This window comes from Heloderma suspectum, chromosome 4 (assembly GCF_057233095.1).
Source record: "Heloderma suspectum isolate Gila_16-S chromosome 4, 16-S_ref, whole genome shotgun sequence".
NCBI lineage: Eukaryota > Metazoa > Chordata > Lepidosauria > Squamata > Helodermatidae > Heloderma > Heloderma suspectum.
The window spans coordinates 300,900,960-300,922,300 of NC_139461.1; the positions used below are offsets into that span (position 1 = coordinate 300,900,960).

The 21,341-nt window shown below is 43.4% G+C and overlaps 1 protein-coding gene and 1 pseudogene across 1 annotated transcript in view; one reads left to right on the forward strand and one right to left on the reverse strand.

Annotated features, from left to right (window-relative positions):
• The window catches only part of CDH4 (cadherin 4), a 1,230,390-nt gene that overhangs the window by 967,459 nt on the left and 241,590 nt on the right, over positions 1-21,341 (forward strand). The gene's annotated exons all lie outside the window — the stretch shown is intronic.
• LOC146348926 (uncharacterized) lies at positions 7,897-10,510 on the reverse strand (annotated as a pseudogene).

The following is a 21,341-nucleotide window of genomic DNA, read 5'->3' on the forward strand; positions in this document are numbered from 1 at the left end:
ACATTTCGACTGACCCAGAGAACCCAATGATTTTGACACCTCCCACCTTGCTGACAGAAAAAAACAAGAGAAGGAGTTGCCCCTCCAGGACAATTTGATGCCAGAGGCCTCTACAAGCAGCAGTGGAGACAGATGCAATTACTATCCAACACCTTCTGGAAGAGATGGAGAAACAAGTACTTGACAACACTACAAAGTCATCCAAAGTGGCAGGACCCTGGACTCAATTTGCAGAAAGGTGACATCGTTCTCCTGAGGGACAAAGAGGCACGATGTAATGAGTGACCTATGGGAATCATCTCAAAGGTCATTCCCAGAGGTCTGCAAAACTGAGATACGAACATCCAACAGCCAAACAAGGTATCCCAAAACCATTAATAAGGCCAGCCACCAAAGTTCTAGTGTCTTCCAAAGAAGTTCTAGCATAAAACAGACTAATCATAGTAACTTTTCTTATCTAAAGTTTATATCAGTTGATATCAGTGTTATATTCTGTCAATAAAAAAGGGGGATAGTGGAATTCAAAGAATTCCAGGTGGGGAGTATGCTACTCCCAGCTCTGTATTGTATTAAAGTATAAGAAATGTATATGTTTATACTGTGGGTGGAGAGATCAAGGATCTGCTAGCTAGGCCTGCTATAGTTGGATCCTAACAGTCTGAGATGAACTAGTAGAGACTTTCCTTTGGGCGGGAGTCTTTCTTTACTTTTGGTCTAGCCAGCAAAGAAGCATGAGGCTCAGAACGAAGACCTGATAGAGAATACTCTGTTTTTACCAGACCTCACCCCCTTCTATCCAGCATCCACCAATAGTTTCCCACTGGACCTAACCCTCATTTGTGACAACGTCCTTATTTCCTGTGGACCATTAATTATTACATTAGTTCTTTATTGTTCCATTGAAAGTAAGGATGTGCAGACCCACCCCAGACTGGTATCAGAGGGTGTCCACTGAAGCACTGCCCCTGCTTGAGCCCCCGAGACTCACGCTTGAGCCCCCATGAGCTTGGTGAGCCACCCACACTCACCCTCAGCCCTTTACATGAGCACCTGCCATTTTGCCAATTTTTTTAATGAAAAAAGGAGCTAATAAAAAATGTGCATATTTAAATATGCGTACATTCGGGCTGGGAAAGCTTGATCTCCGCAATACTAGAGGCATTGCATAATATTGCATAGATCAAGCTTTCCCAGCCCGAATGTGTACATATTTAAATATACACATTTTTAATTAGCTCCTTTCTCATTAAAAAAAAAAAAACCTCAGTAAAATGGCAGGTGCTCGCAGATGGGTCCGGGTGAGTGCAGGAAGCATCCAGGAGTGGTCTGAGGGTGTGGGTAGGGGGACCCCAACAGCCTCCCAGACCCAGTCGGGCGTCTGCGCCATCCCTAACTGAAAGATACTGTTCAATAAAAAACTGTTTGTTGGATTTAAAGAGAAGCTTGAGTTAAACTGGCTGAAAAGTGTCCATACGCAGGGCACATGGGCATGGAGACAGCACAATATGTCTTTTGTTCCTTTACTAAAAATATCAGCATAACAATACTAAGTACAAAGCATATGCATACATAGATTTCAACACCTGATACATTCAATCATTATGTTTAGTTCAGGTTTAGGGATGTACTAAAATCACTTACCTTTCGGGGATTATGCTGATGGTGGGGGGGGAGGCATTCCGTCCCTCCCCCAGGAATCCTTGCCGGGGGGGGGAGGCGCTCCGTTCCTACCCTCCCGGAATCCTGGCTGGCCGGCTGTGCTCCGCAGCGATTCTGCGGAACCGCCGGCCGGCTCCGCCAGCAGCCGGACATCCGGCCGCTGGCTAGCAGGGACGCAAATGGCGGCGGCTGTAGCCACCGCCATTTGCGTCCCTGCAGTCAGCCGTGATAGGCTACGTAAATGTTTACGTAGCCTATCACGGCTGATTTTAAAAAAACAAAAAAAAATGCATGTATGTAAATGGCAGCGGCCATGGCCGCCGCCATTTGCGTATGCGCGTTTTTGTTTTGTTTTTTTTAAGTCAGCCATGATAGGCTATGTAAACATGTACGTAGCCTTTCATGGTGTTTTTTTAAAATCTAGTCGTGTCACTTTTTTTGTTTTTTTTTAACCTGGAAATGGCGGCGGCGGCAGCCGGTCAGAAGACCGGCCGCTGCCGCTGCCGAAACGCCGCTGCCGCCGCTGCCGAACCACTGCCGCCGCCACCACAGCCGCCGCCGGCAGGAAGATCCGCCCAAGGTAAGTCCCGTCCCAGGGGATGGCGGGCCGTTCCGCCACTGATTTCAGGGGGCCGAATGCGCTGGCATTCGGCCTCCCCAAGATCTGTGGCGGTAACAATCACTAGTTTTAGGCTTGCCAGGCTGGTTTACAGGCAACAAGTTGGCAGTAGCTGATCCAGAAGGACAGCTCTCTGTGTTGCTGTTCAAAATCTTATTTAGATCTTTGCCTGGTCTTAAACATGTCTCGCTGATTTTTATTTCATTTGTTTATGTCTCATTAAGCTAAATTCCTAAGAATGCATTTCTATGTTAAGATCACTTATGACTAAGCAATACCACCTGCTGTCAAGATAGATGATCATAAAAACATACATATAAAAACATTCCAGAATGCCATAACATGTTACACAATAATTATTTCTCTTGTCTTGTCGGTATGTATTCTCAAAACACATCTCTTGTATTTATGACCTGAGACAATCTCTCCTGTTATCTGATCTGATCATGTTCCTGTTTTTATGATCCCCCTAATTTCCTTATTATCATATTTACAATTCCATCACTATAAATCTAATATGAGCATTGACCACCTGGTGGCCCAAGTGCGAAACCTGGCACCTACTGTCTAGATGCTTTCTATCAGTAAAGGGTACAAATGAGCTAATCATCAATTACTAATTGCCTGGAACTTCTGTTTCCCATCTGGGAAGACTCAAAAATAATACAAGTTTAATTATTCTCATACCAAGAAACTGAGTTGTGTTACATTAGTCTTTGGAATCCCATATTTTAATCCAGAATTCTCTTGGAGGCATCTAATGATTGAATTTCCTGATTTTAAAGTAGGGGCAAAGTGGTACAAATATGAAAACATTGCCTGATTTGCCATAAGATGTTTTGGGCTGCAGCTCCCAGGATTCCTGACTGTTGCCCATGCTGGTTGGGGCTGCTACATGGATGTTGCACCCACCTGTGGAGTCAAGACCTCTTGGGAGGACAGAAGGATCAGAGGCTGATCAGAGTTGAAGTCAAAAACATCAAGAGGGCACCAGTTTAGGGAGGGCTGTTTTTTGGTCTCTGAAGGAAAGCTTGAGGAGGAGGAGGGGGAGACGCCTGTCCTCCTTCGTGAAACTTTTTTTTTTTTTTTTGCATCACTAGCCTTGGTCCCACTTGGGTATCTTACAGCCAGCCATTCTGACCCAATAGCGCTATCCACATGTTCTATGGATGCATGGAGAGGGAAGCTTGATTGTTTACACCTGATGTCCATACATTCATAATGAGGACTGAGCCCCTGTTTGTTCAGCTGTACACACACAGCCTGAACCTGAAAAAGCAGAGGTGGGTGTCTACACATGATCAGGAACCATTCTTTTTCAAGTTTCAAGTCACATGGAGAGAGCCTCCATGCTTACAGCTGAACATCTGGGGGCTCTTTCAAACCATATAATAAAAATGCAAAGACCAAGCATGAGCCATTCTTCTTCTCCCCATCACCCCAACATGTTCACATAACATCTGAAAAGGGCTCATTCGGTTTATTAATCTGGTTAAGTGATCTGTCTACTTCTCTGCTTTTTTTGTTGTAGTTGATGTTGTTTTCAGTGTATAGCACTGCGGGCTTTTTTAAATTACATGTTTTCCTATTCTCATATCGTAAGATGAAGGGCAGCATTAAAATATTTTAATAGATAATAATAATGACTAAATAATGTTGTTGTTGTTGTTGTTGTTTTTGCCAAAGGAAAGGACTACTTTATTAAGTATGTCTTCTCCAAGACTCAGTCTGAGTCCTGAATTGGACTGAGTAATTCAGGCAGGCAGGCAGAAAGAGCAAAACTACAAGTTCTAAGAAATCAATTTTACTTGCCCAAATGAAAACCTTGTAACAAATTCTTGCCCCTCCTTTCTGTATTATGTAATACAGCATATCTCATGTCTTGATATTACATTATGCTAACCATTTCCCTGCCACCAGAAGCCAATGATGTGGAACGGTGGTGGGAAAATGCACAGCATAATGATGTCAGCACCTGAGATGGGCTGAACTTGCACTACCAGTGAAGGACGAGGAGTGGAAAACTTGATGCAAGGCTGCTGCTTATTTCTTGCAATGTGAAGTTCTGCCTTCATTCACTGTTTTGTTTGTTTGTTTATTATTATTTGTCCATAGCACAAAGGCCTTTACAAATATAAGTACAGTTATATATAACATAAGTCCAAAGCAAAAGCATCAGATAATGAATACCTAAAAACAGAATCCAGGGGGCTATACAAAAAATAGAAATAGAAAATAAGAAAGATATTTTTCAAAAAAATGCTAAGATCGGGCCACAGTAAAACAAAATAACCATACAAATGTTTAAAAAAGTTCATTAAAAACTGATGCTGAGAATAAAAATCGTTTATATAACAAAAATATACCAAACGAACAAACTGGCCAAGCTCATACTGGTTTATGTTATAATAAATTATCTCCTTGGCAATTCATAGCAGATGTCATTAAAAAGTTACTGTGGATTTTTTGAGCTGCTACTGCAAAAGATGCTACCCTCCTTGTAATACATTTGTTATAGTCTGCCAATAGATCACAGATAATTTCCACAGGAGATCTGCCAGCTCTACTTTTCAGCAGATCCCACCAAAGGTAGGTCCTGGGTTCCTCATACAAGGGGCAATGCAGAAGATTATGTACTATATCCTTAACTTCCCCAGAACCACCAATACAGGTCCGCTGAGCCAGAGAGATCCCATTGTACTTCCCATCCAAGTAAGAAGTTGGCATGGTTTGAAAACGAAGGGCTGTAAAAGCCTTCCTGAGAGCCACAAAAGTTAAATCCTGGAAATACTGTTGTAAACATTGTCCTCTTTTGAAAAGACAAAACCATGGTGAGAAGGCCAGGCATTGGCTAGCCAGAATAGTTTCATGGCAATCTGCTTCAGAGATTCTGTCTCTGATACTCTGCTTATCCAAGATAGGGAATTGTGGGGATCCTCAAAATAGGCCTGAGATAGCACTAGCCAATGCTGGGCCCAACCACCCTGATCAATTTGCTCAAGAAAGCTTTGTTTTGACAGGTTTCCATCAGTGGAGCTCAGTAGTCTTTTGCCATAAAGGATGAGAGCTTTGTCTATTCTTGCTTTGATCGACATAATTCCAGCTTCCAATCTTAGCAGGGGAGAAGTGGAAGTGCCAGCAGCTCTCTCAAAAAATTGTTCTGAATGGTCTCAACTGCTGGGGCACGACCCTGACCCTATATCTCTACACCATACAGAAGTTGGGGAAGCACTTTAGCTAGATATATTTCGAAGGTTGGGCCCAGCAGAGAACCACCATTGTGCCACCCAAAGGACTGCTAAAGCACCCATTGCTTTAGCAGTCCTCCAGGCAGCAAGCTTTACTGCTTCTATGTGGGGTTTCCAGCTGCCATCTGAGGAGAATTGCACCCCAAATATCTGAAGCTAGGACATTGTTCAATTATGTGCTCATCCAGGCACCATGTATGTAGTCGTTTCCTTTTAGAAAAAAACATAACCTTGGTTTTGGAATAATTTATAACCAACTTCTCCTGTCTGCAGACCAAACTAAATTTATTTAAAAGTCTCCTTAGACCGACTACAGTGGTTTAGAGAAGGGCCATATCATCCGCATAAAGTAACATTTGTACCTTTCAGGGTCCCAAAGATGGAGGGAAGTGATCCAGGGAACTTAAATTTGCCACTAAACTGTTCACATAAAAATTGAACAAAAAGAGAACCAGTATACAGCCCTGACACCTCTTCTGGTGTTGACTTTTCTGGAGATTGCTCCTGACAGACCAGTACGAACTTTCAGATCTGCATGAGAGTGGATTTTCTGCACCAAAAACAGCAACCTCTTATCCATTGTTGTATATGACCATTTTTCCCATAAACCGTTTCTATCTATTAGATCAAATGCAGAAGTAAAGTCCACAAAGGCTACATACAGTCTCCCTCCAGGCCTATTCAGATTTTACAAATCAGATGGGACAGCACAAAACATTGGTTAATTGTGCTCCTCCCCCGCTGAAAACCCGCTTGTTCATCAGCAGAAGTGTTGTTTTCTTCTGCCCATGCTTCCAATTTATTCAACAGAAATCTTCCGTACACTTTAGAAACTATGTCCAAAAGGCTAATTGGCCTGTAATTCTTAGGGTCTGATCTTTCGCCCTTTTTGTACAGTGGAACTATAATGCTGGACCCCCACCCGGCAGGGATGATTCCAGTTAGATTAATATGTGAAAACAACTTCACCAGTACTGGGGCCCACCAGGCAAGATTGCATTTAAATAATTCTGGGGGGAGTATATCTTCCCCAGGTGCTTTGCCGGATACCAGGCTATAGAGTAAATGTTTGATCTCCGAGTCCAGTGGCCAGTCAGGGAGATCCATCAAAGCAGGATTAATGTTTTCAAAATGTTGTTGCCATAATGAACCAAGGATCTGAGATTCTAATTTGAGCATGGAAAAGTGTAGCTCTGAATTGATCAAATTCCAAAATTTGACATTATCTTTCTGTCTCGCCGCCGATCCCAGCTCCATCCATCTTTGTCTAATAGACTCCACCTTCTTCTTTTTCATTAGAAACTTATAAGATGGAATGGGTTGTAATTAAAGTCTTATAACACTCCTCTGATCTGAAGCGCTTAAAGCTACAGGTAATCCTTGCTAATTCTTTTTTCATGTTCCTGCATTCCCTATCATACCAGCTGGTTCTACCTGGGCGGAGGGCAGGCATGGGACCAGATTGTACCAGAAAAGATTTTAGGTACTTGGCAATTTGCTGGTAACCCTCCAAGACCTCCAAATGACCTGCTAGAATTTGATAACTCAGTCTAGGGATGTACGAAAGTCACTTACCTTTAACGAAATTTGATTCACGGTGGGGGGGAGGCGCTCCGTCCCTCCCCCCTGAAATTCTGGCCAGGGGGGAGGCGCTCCGTCCCTCCACCCCCAAATCCTGGCTGGCTGGGCCGCAAATGGCGGCGGCCGTAGCCGCCGCCGTTTGCGTCCCTGCAGTCAGCCGTGATAGGCTACGTAAATGTTTACGTAGCCTATCACAGCTGACTAAAAAAAAAAAAAAAGCACGTATGCAAATGGTGGCGCCCATGGGTGCCACCATTTGCATTCCTTATTTTGGCACGTCTAGTCTACGTAAACATTTACGTAGACTATGGCGAAAATAAGGGGAACACAAATAGCATAGACACTACGCTATTTGTGTTCCCCTTATTTTCGCTGTAGTCTACGTAAATGTTTACATAGACTAGACGTGCCAAAATAAGGAACGCCCATGGGCGCCGCCATTTGCGTACGCGCGGTTTTTTGTGGTTTTTTTACTCAGCCGTGATAGGCTACATAAACATTTACGTAGCCTATCACGGTGTTTTTTAAAAACCTAGCCATGATAGGCTACGTAAATCTTTACGTAGCCTATCACTTTTTTTTTTTTTTTTTTTTACTGGAAATGGCGGTGGCAGCAGCCAGTCGGAAGACCAACCACTGCCGCTGCCGCTGCCGAACCACCGCCGGAGCTGCCGCCGCCAGGAGGATTCGCCCAAGGTATGTCCCGTCCTGGGGGGGTGGGGGGGGGGCAGACCGTTTCGCCACCAATTTCGGGAGGCCGAATGCGCTGGCATTCGGCCTCCCCGAGATTCATGGTGAAATTCTCTGACATCCCTCACTCAGTCCCAGTAAGGTCGGGCTATATAACAAGTCAGTTATCACTGAACTCATGGACTCAGACCATTTGAGCCGTCTATGGCCGGCAGTCACCATTTCAAAAGAATATGTGCTTTTTTCCTGAGTTGGCTTAACTGGCAATTGAATGACAAGCTTAATAGGAAGATGGTCGCTCTCTGGTCGATCGTCAACTGAGAAACTTCTTACATCCAGGATTAGATTCGGAGAAATAAAAAAAATAATCTACTACACTGGCTCTCCTAGAAGAAAGGAATGTGTAATGCCCGGAAGATATATCTTTCAAACTACCATTCAAAATGAATAGGAAACACTTGTAACACAGCATAATAAGGTACTACCATTCCTGTTAAACTTCCTGTCTTGAGAATGCCTGTCCAGACAGAATAGGACCAAAATGTTTGAACAGCTCTGAATTAGTTTCTCCTATCCGAACATTTAGGTCACCTCCCAAAATAATGTGGGAGTTGTCAGAGTGGCACTCACAATTTCCCAGAGCAGATTCCAAATAACTTGGGGTGACGGTGATGAGTTCTCTGGTGGAACATAAGCATTAATACAGAAAAGGGAGGTACCATCAGTGACAACATGTAACATTAGGATGGTATTATGCAACTGGGGTTCTGTCATTCGGCAGCTACCATATAGTTCTACCGAAACAAACACTGCCAACCTACCACAGCAGCAGCCCCTTTTAGGACGTCTGACAGCGGCTTTAGAGAATGCCCTGTAACCCTGCAATTGTATCCAGGAAACGTCCTCCACCCAAGTTTCTTGTAAGAAAATTATCTGAAACTTTGGTAGGTATGTAATGTCCTCTTTATCCACTATCTGGATGATCATCCAGAAATATTCTAAGACAGAATCTTTTAAATCTAAGTATGTTTTTTCAACCTGTCTGCCACTCGGTCAACAGTTTAAAGAGACTGGGGGGATCGAGGGGTAAAGCAAATGTCCAAAGGAGGAGTTGTCCCTGAATAGGAGTGCACCAGTGGTGAAGTGGGAACACCCCTCTCATCTCTCATGAGGGAGGACAAAGAATCTTGCAGAAAAAGTAGACCCCTAATGGATAATTCCTGTGCCTTGGGTGGCAGAAGCTTAAACCATGCTAACAAAGCAGCTTCATCTGGGGGTAGTAGTTTTTCCAAGGTAGTTAATCCTTCATGCAAATGCAACTTGAAGGAAGATTGAATGTTCACTTCACCCTGTGACTTATCCCCTCTATTCTGATGGTAATTCAGTAGTTCCTGAAGAGAGAACAAGTTAAACAGTAGCTCCTCTTGTTCAGGGGTAGTCAAACCCTGGAAGTGCTTCACCAGGTCTGCTTCTTTCTCTGTGCAGTAGACCTTAATTTCACCTGCACCTATAGATTTAGGGCAGTGCCTAAGATGTGAGCAATGCAATGCAGCCTGCTCCACAGGGTTGTTGGCCGAAGCAGACTGAGGAATTATATTTCTCACTAATTTATATAATGCTGCTTGCTGCCTGTTTGGGCTCCTAGAGTTATCCACCCTAGTTTGGCTGCATTGTTTGAGGTAATCTCCGGAAGGTAATGTACTTTGTTTTCCCTCGGAGGTTACTTGAGGGGCTTCCCCTTGGAGCCTAACTGGGATGGGTTTAGCAATATTCCTGAAGTATCTGGTAACCAGTATCCCCTTCTTCTCCAACACTGGTCTGCTCTTTAGGATGTAATTAACAGCATGTATGTCTGCAAATGAGGCCAGAATTCTGGAGCTTGAGAGGTATTCTACTTCTATTATATCCGGGGAAATAAGTTCCTTAAGACCAGAATGTCTCAGTGCCTGCTCCTCAGTGCCAGAAGAAATAAGTCTTCTGTCTTATTTCTATGAGTTGAATAAGCCTTGGGCAGAACCAAATTTGAGAAGACTAGATGGCTTCTCATTAAAATCAGACAGGATTGGGCTCTATCAAATTGTGGGGGTCTCTGACATGTGATTGATTGCACCTGTTGTACATATGTAATGATTCCTGTTTGCTCCTGTTTCAAAACTAGGCCAATGGGGTCTGTCTGTGTACTGGATTCCTGAGTAATTTTGAACTATGGGCTTGGGGAGTTCATTTGTATTTTCTCCCTTTTGCGATGATTGACCTGCCTCACTGGCTTGTCCTTCATTTCAGCATCCTGACTGTCATCTGGTACTGTTAATAGTGAGTTAAACTTTAACCCTTTTGCCCTCTTGCGAACATTTACTCTGTATAATTTGCCAGCCCCTACTCCCAATCTTCTGTTAAATGTACATTTAGTTTTCCTTAGGTTCCTCCTCTTGGGGAACCTATTACCAGGATTTTGACTGCTCTTTAAAACCCTGACTGAATTGTATTTTGTTGCTTTAGAAACCAACCTGCCTGCCTCCTCGACAAGGGCACTCAGATGAGGCAGCAGGGGGGCAATCTCCTGCAAACAGGAGGAAGATTTGTCCAAAGAGAGCTCTGAAATGGAACTCTCCTCCTCCATGACTATAGTCGGTAGTTCCTTGTTCACCACAGGAAAACCCTGGCCAACAAAATCGACCAATGCTTCTAAGTAAGATTTAAAGCCTGTCAACATCAACCTAATGTCCCAGATTTCCTGGAAAAATTTAATAATCACTTTGGAGGTCAGGAGACAGTGTTTAGAGAGGGTCTCCAAATTGTTGTTGTGCAGGAGACTGCGCAGTCATTCACTGAGAATCAGCAATGCTACTTGAAATGTGTGCAGTGTTGATGGGACATTTGGTTAATGGTATCACAAGAGTCCCCTTCATGGTTCACTGCCTTGTTGTGGCGAAGGGGCTTGCGTAACTCAGTGAAGCCATAAGCTATGCCGTGCAGGGCCACCCAAGATGGACAGGTCATGGCAGAGAGTTCTGACAAAATGTGGTCCACTGGAGAAGGAAATGGCAACCCACTCCAGTATTCTTGCCAAGAAAACCCCATGGAACGTATCACAAGGCTAAAAGAGATGACACCGGAAGATGAGACCCTCAGGTCAGAAGGTGTCCAATATACTACTGGGGAAGAGCAGAGGGTATTTCCAAGTAGCGCCAGAAAGAGTGAAGTGGCTGGGCCTAAGCTGAAAGGACACTCAGCTGTGGATGTGTCTGGTGGTGAAAAGAAAATCCGATTCTGTAAAGAACAATATTGTTTAGGAACCTGCAAAGTCAGATCAATGAATCAAGGTAAGCTGGAGGTGGTCAAACATGAGATGGCAAGATTGAACATTGACATCTTGGGAATCAGCGAACTAAAATGGACAGGCATGGGCGAATTTAATTCAGGTGACCATCATATCTACTACTGTGGGCAAGAATCCCTTAGAAGAAATGGAGTAGCACTCATAGTCAACAAAAGGATGGGAAAAGCAGTACTGGGGTACAATCTTAAAAATGATAGAATGATCTCAGTACGAATCCAAGGCAAACCATTCAACATCACAGTAATTCAAGTCTATGCCCCAACCACTGATGCCGAAGAAGCTGAGGTTGATCGGTTCTGTGAAGACCTACAACACCTTCTAGAACTAACACCAAAAAAAGTTGTCCTCTTCATCATAGGGGATTGGAATGCTAAAGTAGGAAATCAAGAAATCACCGGGATAACAGGCAGGCATGGCCTTGGTGTACAAAATGAAGCAGGACAAAAGCTAATAGAGTTTTGCCAAGAGAACATGCTGATCATAGCAAACACTCTTTTCCAACAGCACAAAGGACGACTCTACACATGGACATCACCAGATGGTCAATATCGAAATCAGATTGATTATGTCCTTTGCAGTCAAAGATGGAGAAGCTCTATACAGTCAGTAAAAACAAGACCTGGAGCTGACTGTGGCTCAGATCATGAGCTGCTTCTTGCAAAATTTCGGCTTAAATTGAAGAACGTCAGGAAAACCACTAAACCATTCAGGTATGACCTAAATCATATCCCTTCTGAATATACAGTGGAGGTGAGGAATAGATTTAAGGAATTAGACCTGATAGACAGAGTGCCTGAGGAACTATGGATGGAGGTCCATAACATTATTCAGGAGGCAGCAATGAAATCCATCCCAAAGAAAAAGAAATGCAAGAAAGCCAAGTGTCTGTCTGATGAGGCTGTACAAGTAGCTGAGGAAAGAAGGGAAGCGAAAAGCAAGGGAGAAAGGGGAAGATATATCCAACTGAATGCAGAGTTCCAGAGAATAGCAAGGAGAGACAAGAAGGCCTTCTTAAATGAACAATGCAAAGAAATCGAGGAAAACAACAGAATGGGAAAGACTAGAGATCTCTTCAAGAAAATTGGAGATCTCAAGGGAACGTTTTGTGCAAAGACGGGCATGATAAAGGACAAAGAAGGCAGGGACCTAACAGAAGCAAATGAGATTAAGAAGAGGTGGCAAGAATACACAGAAGAACTGTACAGGAAAGATCTGAATGTCCCTGATAGCCATGATAGTGCGGTCACTGAACTTGAGCTGGACATCCTCGAGAGTGAAGTCAAGTGGGCCTTAGGAAGCATTAGTAACAACAAAGCTAGCGGAGATGACAGTATTCCAGCTGAGCTATTTAAAATCCTAAAAGATGATGCTGTTAAAGTGCTGCATTGAATGTGCCAACAAATTTGGAACACTCAACAATGGCCGCAAGACTGGAAAAGGTCAGTTTACATTCCAATTCCAAAGAAGGGCAACGCCAAAGAGTGTTCAAACTACCGCACAATTGCACTCATTTCACATGCCAGCAAGGTGATGCTCAAAATCCTACAAGCTAGGCTTCAGCAGTATGCGAACCAAGAACTACCGGAAGTACAAGCTGGGTTTCGAAGAGGCAGAGGAACTAGAGATCAAATCGCCAACTTTCGCTGGCTCATGGAGAAAGCAAGAGAATTCCAGAAAAATGTATATTTGTGCTTCATTGACTACGCTAAAGCCTTTGATTGTGTGGATCACAACAAACTGTGGCAAATTCTTAAAGTGAGGGGAGTACCAGACCACCTTACCTGTCTCCTGAGAAACCTGTACGAGGGTCACGAAGCAACAGTAAGAACCAGACATGGAACAACCGAGTGGTTCAAAATTGGGAAAGGAGTACGACAAGGCTGCATATTGTCACCCTGCTTATTTAACTTATATGCAGAGTACATCATGAGAAACGCCGGGTTGGATGAATCACAGGTCGGAATTAAGATTGCTGGGAGAATTATCAACAACCTCCGATATGCAGACGATACCACCCTAATGGCAGAAAGCGAAGAGGATCTCAAGAGCCCCTTGTTGAGGGTGAAAGAGGAGAGTGCAAAAGCTGGTTTGAAACTCAACATTAAAAAAACGAAGATCATGGCATCTGGCCCCATCACTTCCTGGCATATAGAAGGGGAAGAAATGGAAGCAGTGACAGATTTTATTTTCTTGGGCTCCAAGATCACCGCAGATGGTGACTGTAGCCATGAAATTAAAAGATGCTTGCTCCTTGGGAGGAAAGCTATGGCAAACCTAGACAGCATAGTAAGAAGCAGAGACATCACCTTGCCAACAAAGGTCCGTATAATGAAAGCTATGGTTTTCCCAGTAGTAATGTATGGCTGTGAGAGCTGGACTGTAAGGAAGGCTGAGCACCGAAGAATTGATGCTTTCGAACTGTGGTGCTGGAGAAGACTCTTACGAGTCCCCTGGACTGCAAGGAGGTCAAATCTGTCCATCCTAAAGGAAATCAACCCTGAGTGCTCATTGGAAGGACAGATCCTGAAGCTGAAGCTCAAATATTTTGGCCACCTAATGCAAAGAGAAAACTCTCTGGAAAAGACCCTGATGCTGGGAAAGACTGAAGGCAAAAGGAGAAGGGGACGACAGAGGATGAGATGGCTAGATAGCATCACCGATGCAATGAATATGAACTTGAGCACACTCTGGGAGAGAGCGCAGGACAGGAAGGCCTGGCGTGCTATGGTCCATGGGGTCACGAAGAGTCGGACACGACTGAACGACTGAACAACAACAACAAATCTCAAGAGATAGCATCTCTGAGGAAGATAGAACATGGAACAGGGATGGGCATCCTGGTGCCTTCCAGATGTTCTGGACTACAACCCCAATGATCCCCAATCATTGACCTTTCTGGTTGGGCTGGTGGGAGTTGTAGTCCAAAACATCTGACAGGCACCAGCCCATCTACCCTTGACAAACAACATAGGAAGCTGGTCCATCTAGCTCAATATTGTCTACACTGACTGGCTGCAGCTCTCCAGGATTTCAGACAAGAGTCTTTCTCAGTCCTACCTGGAGATGCTGGGGATTGAACTTGCAACCTTTTGCATGCAAAGCATATGCTCTACCACCGAGTTACAGCCTTTCCCCAATGTTCCACAAAGCTATTGCTTCTTGCATGTTGGCTCAAAGCCTTGCCTGCTTCCGACAAACTGGATTGGCTCTTCCACATCCCGGAAGGTCTATGAAACCTTTAGTCTTCAGTACCAGCATTGAGTGCTGGTACAGCATTGTGGGACCTCTGAGCAAAATGGCTTTCAAAATAGCCCTATGAGGATGCCATAAAGTGCCCATGAAATTGTATGGGTCACTTCGACTGACTTTATCTTCTTAAAGCGTTCTATGGCAGACGCTGATTCCACCAAGTCCTATTTGGTTTGGTACACATTTAACTACATTGACATTGCTTATGGGCAGAGGTAGAGGGATAAAGGAAGTACATTAGCTGCATGGAAGAAGAGATTTCCCCAGGTCTAAAGGGGAATCTAAGGGAAAGTTATTTTATCCTCTTTGAACAAAAGCAATTATTTTCTCCAGTGATCCTGGCAAAATCTGAAGCAAAAAGTTGTGTTTTGTGTGTGCGGGGGGGGGGGGGGGTTAAGAAAAGAATATTTGAGCCATGGGTTTTGTGCTGCTTCAGAGCTGCCAATAATGTTTCATTTGTGGCAGGTCATTATAACTGGGGTATAATTGGGTTATAAGTTCTTGGAATGATGTCTTTGATGGAGTCATTAGGATTCTAGTATTAGAAACTCTTAGTCAAACAGAAATAACTTTGTCTGCCATAATGATGACTTTATGTGACCCAGAACTATTTAATAGCAAGTGTTCCTTATTGAGTGTCCTAAGTTAAGACAATAGTTTTCAGGGATGCTTAGAAATGGCTCGCTGTATCTTATTATGATCTGTTCATGGCGAGGAAAAAAGACCTGTTGAATTTGTTATTGCAATAAGAACTTCCTTTAATCAGAGATCATTGTTTTAGCAGGCTTCTTCTGCACAGGTTTGCACTGAAGTCTAGCAAAAAAAGAAAATAATAATCATCAATCACAGTACTGCTGAGATGCATTTGTAACAGTGAGTACTCTCTGAAATTCTGGGCCTCTTCTCAATTTAGCTGTGTGGCTAAGATATTTCAGTTCTTTTTTGGCAGACACAAAAACTTGCTTTGTGTCTGTGAATAGGGATGATGCCAGCACCTGATTCTGTCCAGCTATCCAGCAGAACCACCCCTGACCACACCCCTGAGCCCTGTTCACTGATCCCCTGCTTGCCCTCTGCCTGCACTCAGCAAATGGCCTGCACTCACCCCGGCAGCCTCATTGAGCTTCGAGGTCACCATTTTCTGAGAAATAAAATGATTGCAAAAATGTGTATATTTGCATATGCACGAAAATTCGCATTTTGTGAATGTACATATCTGCATATGGAACAGTGCACATTTTTACGAATGAACACATTTGTGTATGGACGAAAATGCGCATTTTTGCAGGAATGTGCATTTCACATAAAGAAATATGTGCATTCACAAAATGCACATTTTTGCTGACACAAATATGCACATTTTGCAACCGCCATTTTATTTCTCAAAAAATGGCAACCATGGAGCTTGATGAGGCTGCCAGGATGAGTGTGGGCTGCTTGTCGAGCATGGGAGGGGCTACAGCATGGTCCAGGGGCTGAGCAGGCACCTGGAGAACCCGGATGGGGGTGGGTTTAGACATCCCTATCTGCAAGCCAAGCGGAGGGCTGTTCCCCAAACTCCAGGACCCTATCTGTGCATTATTGAAAGTTCTGCAATTTGAACAAATCTCTGAGGAATTTTCACAAATTACTGCCAAATTTGTCCAAATTATGCATATTCTGCCATAACTTAAGCAAATTACACACATTCAGCTGTAATTTCCACAAATGCGGCCCTAATTTGTGCAGATTACTCAGAAATCTGCACAAATTGCAGAACCTTCCAAAAACAACCTGCACAAAATTCCTGGAAAATCCACGAGCTGGCCCAAGTTGCTGTAGATCAACTCGGGTGCCACAGCAGGAACTGAAATGAAGTCCAGGGGGGCGAGCCTAGGAAAACTCATCGAACTCCACCCCCCAAAACATATTTCTCCAGCATCCCTAATTTTATATCTACACTTTAGAATGTAATGTGTAAATTCAGGAAAAATGTGTTTACTGCATTTTTGTGTACCATTCAAGTACATTAATCAGAATGCCAGGATTAGCTGATACTGAGAGTCCCAGGGTTGTCCTCTAAGATGTATGAAATGGCCTTTCCATCACTTTTTCATGGGGGAGAAAGGTTTGTCAATGGATATCAATCATCTTGACAGCTAAAGCCCTCCTCCCCCCACACCCCGCTGCTATATTTAGAGGTAAATATAAGGAGAGCCATATTGGATCAGACCAAAGGCTTATGCAGGTCAGGATCCTGTTTCCCATCATGGCCAACCAAATGTCACAAGGAAGCCCACAAACAGGACATGAGTGCAATTGCTGTCTTTCCCTGTTGTTCCTGAGCAACTGGTACTGAGAAGCATACTGCCTCTGGTACTGGAGGTAATGTACAGCCTTCATGAACTGCAACCATTGATAGCCTTATACTCCATGAACTTGACTAATCCCCTTTTAAAGCAATCTAAGTTGGTGGCCATCACCACATCTTGTGGAAGCAAATTCCACAGTTCCACAAATTGCACCGTGTGAAGAAGAACTTCCTTTGTTCTATCCTGAATCTCCCACCATTCAGCTTCATTGAATAACCTAGAGTTCTAGTTTGAGAAAAAGGGAGAAAAAATATCTCCCTATCCACTTTCCCCACATCATGCAAAGTTTTATAAACTTCAATCATATCATCATAGAATAGTAGGGCTGGAAGGGTCCTACAAGGCCATCAAGTCCAACCCCCTGCTCAATGCAGGAATCCAAGTCAGAGCATCCCCAACAGATGGCTGTCCAGCCTCATCTTGGTTGCCTCCAGTGTGGGAGAGCCCACCACCTCCCTAGGTAATTGGTTCCATTGTCGTATTGCTCTCACAGTCAGGACGTTTTTCCTGATGTTCAGCTGGAATCTGGCTTCCTGTAGCTTGAGCCTATTATTCCTTGTCCTGCATTCTGGGATGATCGACAAGAGATCCTGGCCTTCCTCTCTGTGACAACCTTTCAATTACTTGAAAAGCACTATCATCTCTCCCCTCAGTCTTCTCTTCTCAAGGCTAAACATGCCCAGTTCTTTCAGTCTCTCTTCATAGGGCTTTGTTTCCAGTCCCCTAATCATCTTGGTTGCCCTCCTCTGAACCCCCTCCAGCTTGTCTGCATCCCTCTTAAAGTGCAGTGACCAGAACTGGATACAGTACTCCAGATGAGGCCTAAGCAGTGCTGAGTAGAGGGGAACTAGTACTTCCCAGGATTTGGAAGCTATGTTTCTATTAATGCAGCCCAAAATAGCATTTGCCTTTTTTGCAGCCACATCACATGGTTGGCTCATATTCAGCTTGTGATCGACAAGAATTCCAAGTTCGTTCTGTCTTATAGTGTTGTTGAGCCAAGTATACTGCATCTTGTGACTGTGCATTTGGTTTCTTTTTCCTAGGTGCAGAACTTGGCATTTATCCCTACTAAATTTCATTCTGTGTTTTTCTGCCCAGCGCTCCAGTCTATCCAGATCACTTTGAATTTTGTTTCTGTCTTCCAAGGTATTAGCTATTCTGCCCAATTTGGTGTCATCTGCAAATCTGATCAGCATTCCCTGCACCTCCTCCTCCAAGTCATTAATAAAAACAGTGAAGAGCACTGGGCCCAGGAATGAGCCCTGCAGTACCCCGCTCATTACCTCTCCCCAGTTTGAGAAGATCTCATTGATAAGCACTCTTTGAGTCCGATTCTGTAGTCAATTGTGGATCCACCGGATCATTGCTTAATCTAGCCAATTTTGAGCTAGTTTGCTCATCAGGATATCATGGGGCACTTTGTCGAAAGCTTTGCTGAAGTCAAGGTATATGATGTCCACAGCATTCCCATAGTCCACAAGGGAAGTTACCTGATCAAAAAATGAGATCAGATCTGTTTGGCAGGATTTGTTCTTGACTAATCCATGTTGGCTTCGAGTAATCACTGCATTGTTTTCAAGGTGCTTACAGATGGATTGCTTTATCATCTGCTCCGGAATTTTCGCAGGGATTGATGTCAGACTGACTGGTCTGTAGTTCCCAGGTTCCTCCTTTTTACCCTTTTTGAAGATAGGGACAACATTAGCCCTCCTCCAGTCATCTGGCACTTCCCCCGTCCTCCATGATTTCTCAAAGAGAATAGACTGTGGTTCTGAGAGCTCTTCTGCCAGTTCGTTTATGACTCTAGGGTGCGGTTCATCCGGCCCTGGAGATTTGAACTCATTCAAAGTAATTAGGTGTTCCTTGACCATATGCCTATCGATCTCAAGCTGCAATCCTGCCCCTTCAGCCTGTACTTCGCCTTTGCCAGGGGGGTCATAGACCCTCTTTTGGGAGAAGACTGAGCCAAAGTTGGAATTGAGCATTTCTGCCTTTTCTTTGTTGTCTGTTATCATTTTGCCATCCTTATTTAATAGTTGAACCACCATTTCTTTCCTCTGTCTTTTACTATGCATGTATCTGAATCAGGCCTTCCTTGCCTTACCCACCCTTTTTGTAAGCTAAATAGCTCCGATTGTTGTAACTGTTCCTCAGAGGAGTGTTGCTCCAGCCCACAGTAATTTCAGTTGCCCTCTTCTGCAATTTTCCAGCTCTACAACATTCCTTTTAAGATGTGGCAACCAGAACTATGCTAGGGGGATGAATTTTTATTCTCTCATAATTCAGGATCATCCAGTGAAATTGATTGTCTGCAGTCTCCGAACTCACAAAAGGAAATACTTTGCCACACAACCCATAATTCTCCTGTGGAATTCCCAATGAAATAACTGATTTTGCTCCTCCTCAAAACCTTTTGCTTAAGTTACTTCATAAACTTGTAAGCACAGTGTACAGTGATAGCACTTGTAATGATTATTATTCTGACTGAACACAATAGAAGAAAAGATGCATTACCTTTCACCATTACCACCCTAAAGCAAAACTGCCAAACCACCACTTCAGTCACAAGTAAAGGTGCCCGTTTCTCTGGGTCATCCTCCTGCCAGGTGAAAAATTCCCCCCCCCCGAAATATCGCTGTCCCACTTCCCTCCCACCTCCTAGATTTACAGCACCCCAACCATGAAATCAGAACAAGCAACACACAATGCATATCAAGGGGAGGGGGGAATCCAGTGTGGTCAGTAATATTACCTCTTGCCACAACTTTTGGAACCTTTGTGGAATTTAATTGACCGCCACTTCTCTAAACCATGATGCTTAGAGAAAGGAAGGGTATATTCTCTCTTACCCCTTGTATTTGTGAACTGCTGTGTGTGTATCTATGTGTGTAAATGCGCTGTTCGAACACAAACAGAGCAAGCTTCCGTTCTTGCTGCCCAATCCTACACATGTTTTCTCAAGAGTACATCTCACTTTGTTCAATAGGGCTTATTCTCAAGAGTGCCTGATCTAATACATGCATACTTGAAAGTAAGTTGCACAAAATTCAGTGGGACCTACTCCTAGTAATTGAACATAGGACCACAGCCTAAGACAAGCAGCACGATGGGGCAGAAGCATATGAATCAGAAGGCAGACTGGCAGGAGACAGCACACATGGGACATAGACAAATGATCAACAAACCATATCTAATGTCAGTGGTTGTAAAATAATTAAAAAGCTGCTTTAGATAATTACAAGCTATGATTAAAAGCAACTTTGGAGAAAATGGGTTTCTGGAATCAGGTTTGGTTCTGAATTTTAACAGTAAGCCCAAGTATAGCAGGTAGCTAATGATGTGTCTTCTCCCTCCTCAGTTCATGTAGCAGAATCTTAAGGCTCAGTCCTCAGAAAGCAGAAATGCTCTTGGGATCCATGGAGCTACATCAATTCATACTAGAAAGCATACTTTCTGTTGCACAGTTTTTCCTACTGTGCTACAGGCATGCAGTCCAGTGAGATACGTAGATTGGCATGTTCAAATTAAAACTCTTTGAACACACACACCACACAGATCCAAGACTTCCCACTGTTGCCTTTCTGTGTCTAATTTCCAAATCAATTAAAATCAGAATTAGTGCAGATATTAATCAGAGTTCTATTTTACTCCATCCCTAGTTTTCAACACATGCTTTCCTTTTAACCTAATTGCACTGCTTCATGAACACAGTTATTATATCACTGTGTTTTTTAATTGTCCACGTTCATCATCCATTTCTCTAATTAACGCTAACCTTATTTTATTTTATTTTTGTACCAAGGGGGAAATGGTGTAATTTTCAAATTAATTTGGTAGATCAGTAATAGAACTTGCTTGGAATAGAACTGTTTGTAAAATCTCCCTTACATTTCTGAATATGGATGGGAGCGGTGAGGCCATCAAGGCAGGGTTTGGGGCAGAACTCACTAGAATGAGCAGGAGGGGCCCAAACACAGCAGGTCTAGGTTAACACCTTGGGGAGAAGTGATATATTATATTTTCCTCTTGTGAGGAACCCAAGGTGGCTTACATGATCCTCCCCTCTCCATTTTATCCTCACAACAATAACCCTGTGAGGTAGGTTGGGCTGAGAGTCAGTGACTGGCCCCAAATCATTCAGTGAACTTTGTGGATGAGTGGGGACTAGAACCCGGATCTCCAAGTCCCAGTCCAGCACTCCAGCCACTACACTACACTACACTGGCCCTCTTATGCATTCTTTATAACTCAACTTACAATGTTCTTCTTTTATTGTGTACCACTTGGGAATTTTATTGGATGTAGAGAGGTATATTAATCTTGTAAATATAAACATAATAAATGAATAAATAAAATGCCAGAATCCTGTCTGAACACTTGGAAATATTAATTGACCACTTTCATTTGGAAGTCCACCTTCAGCTATGGTCCACTTATGAAATACTGAGTGTCAATCACTCTAGCAAGATTATCTCTTAAATTAATAGTTAGCACTGCTAGGCCTGAGCCTGTGAAGAGGGAAACCAACATCAGGATATACAAGGATTTCCTTTTTAACCTTCCATGCCTTCCTGAGATACAAGTTGCATAGTAGAGAAAAA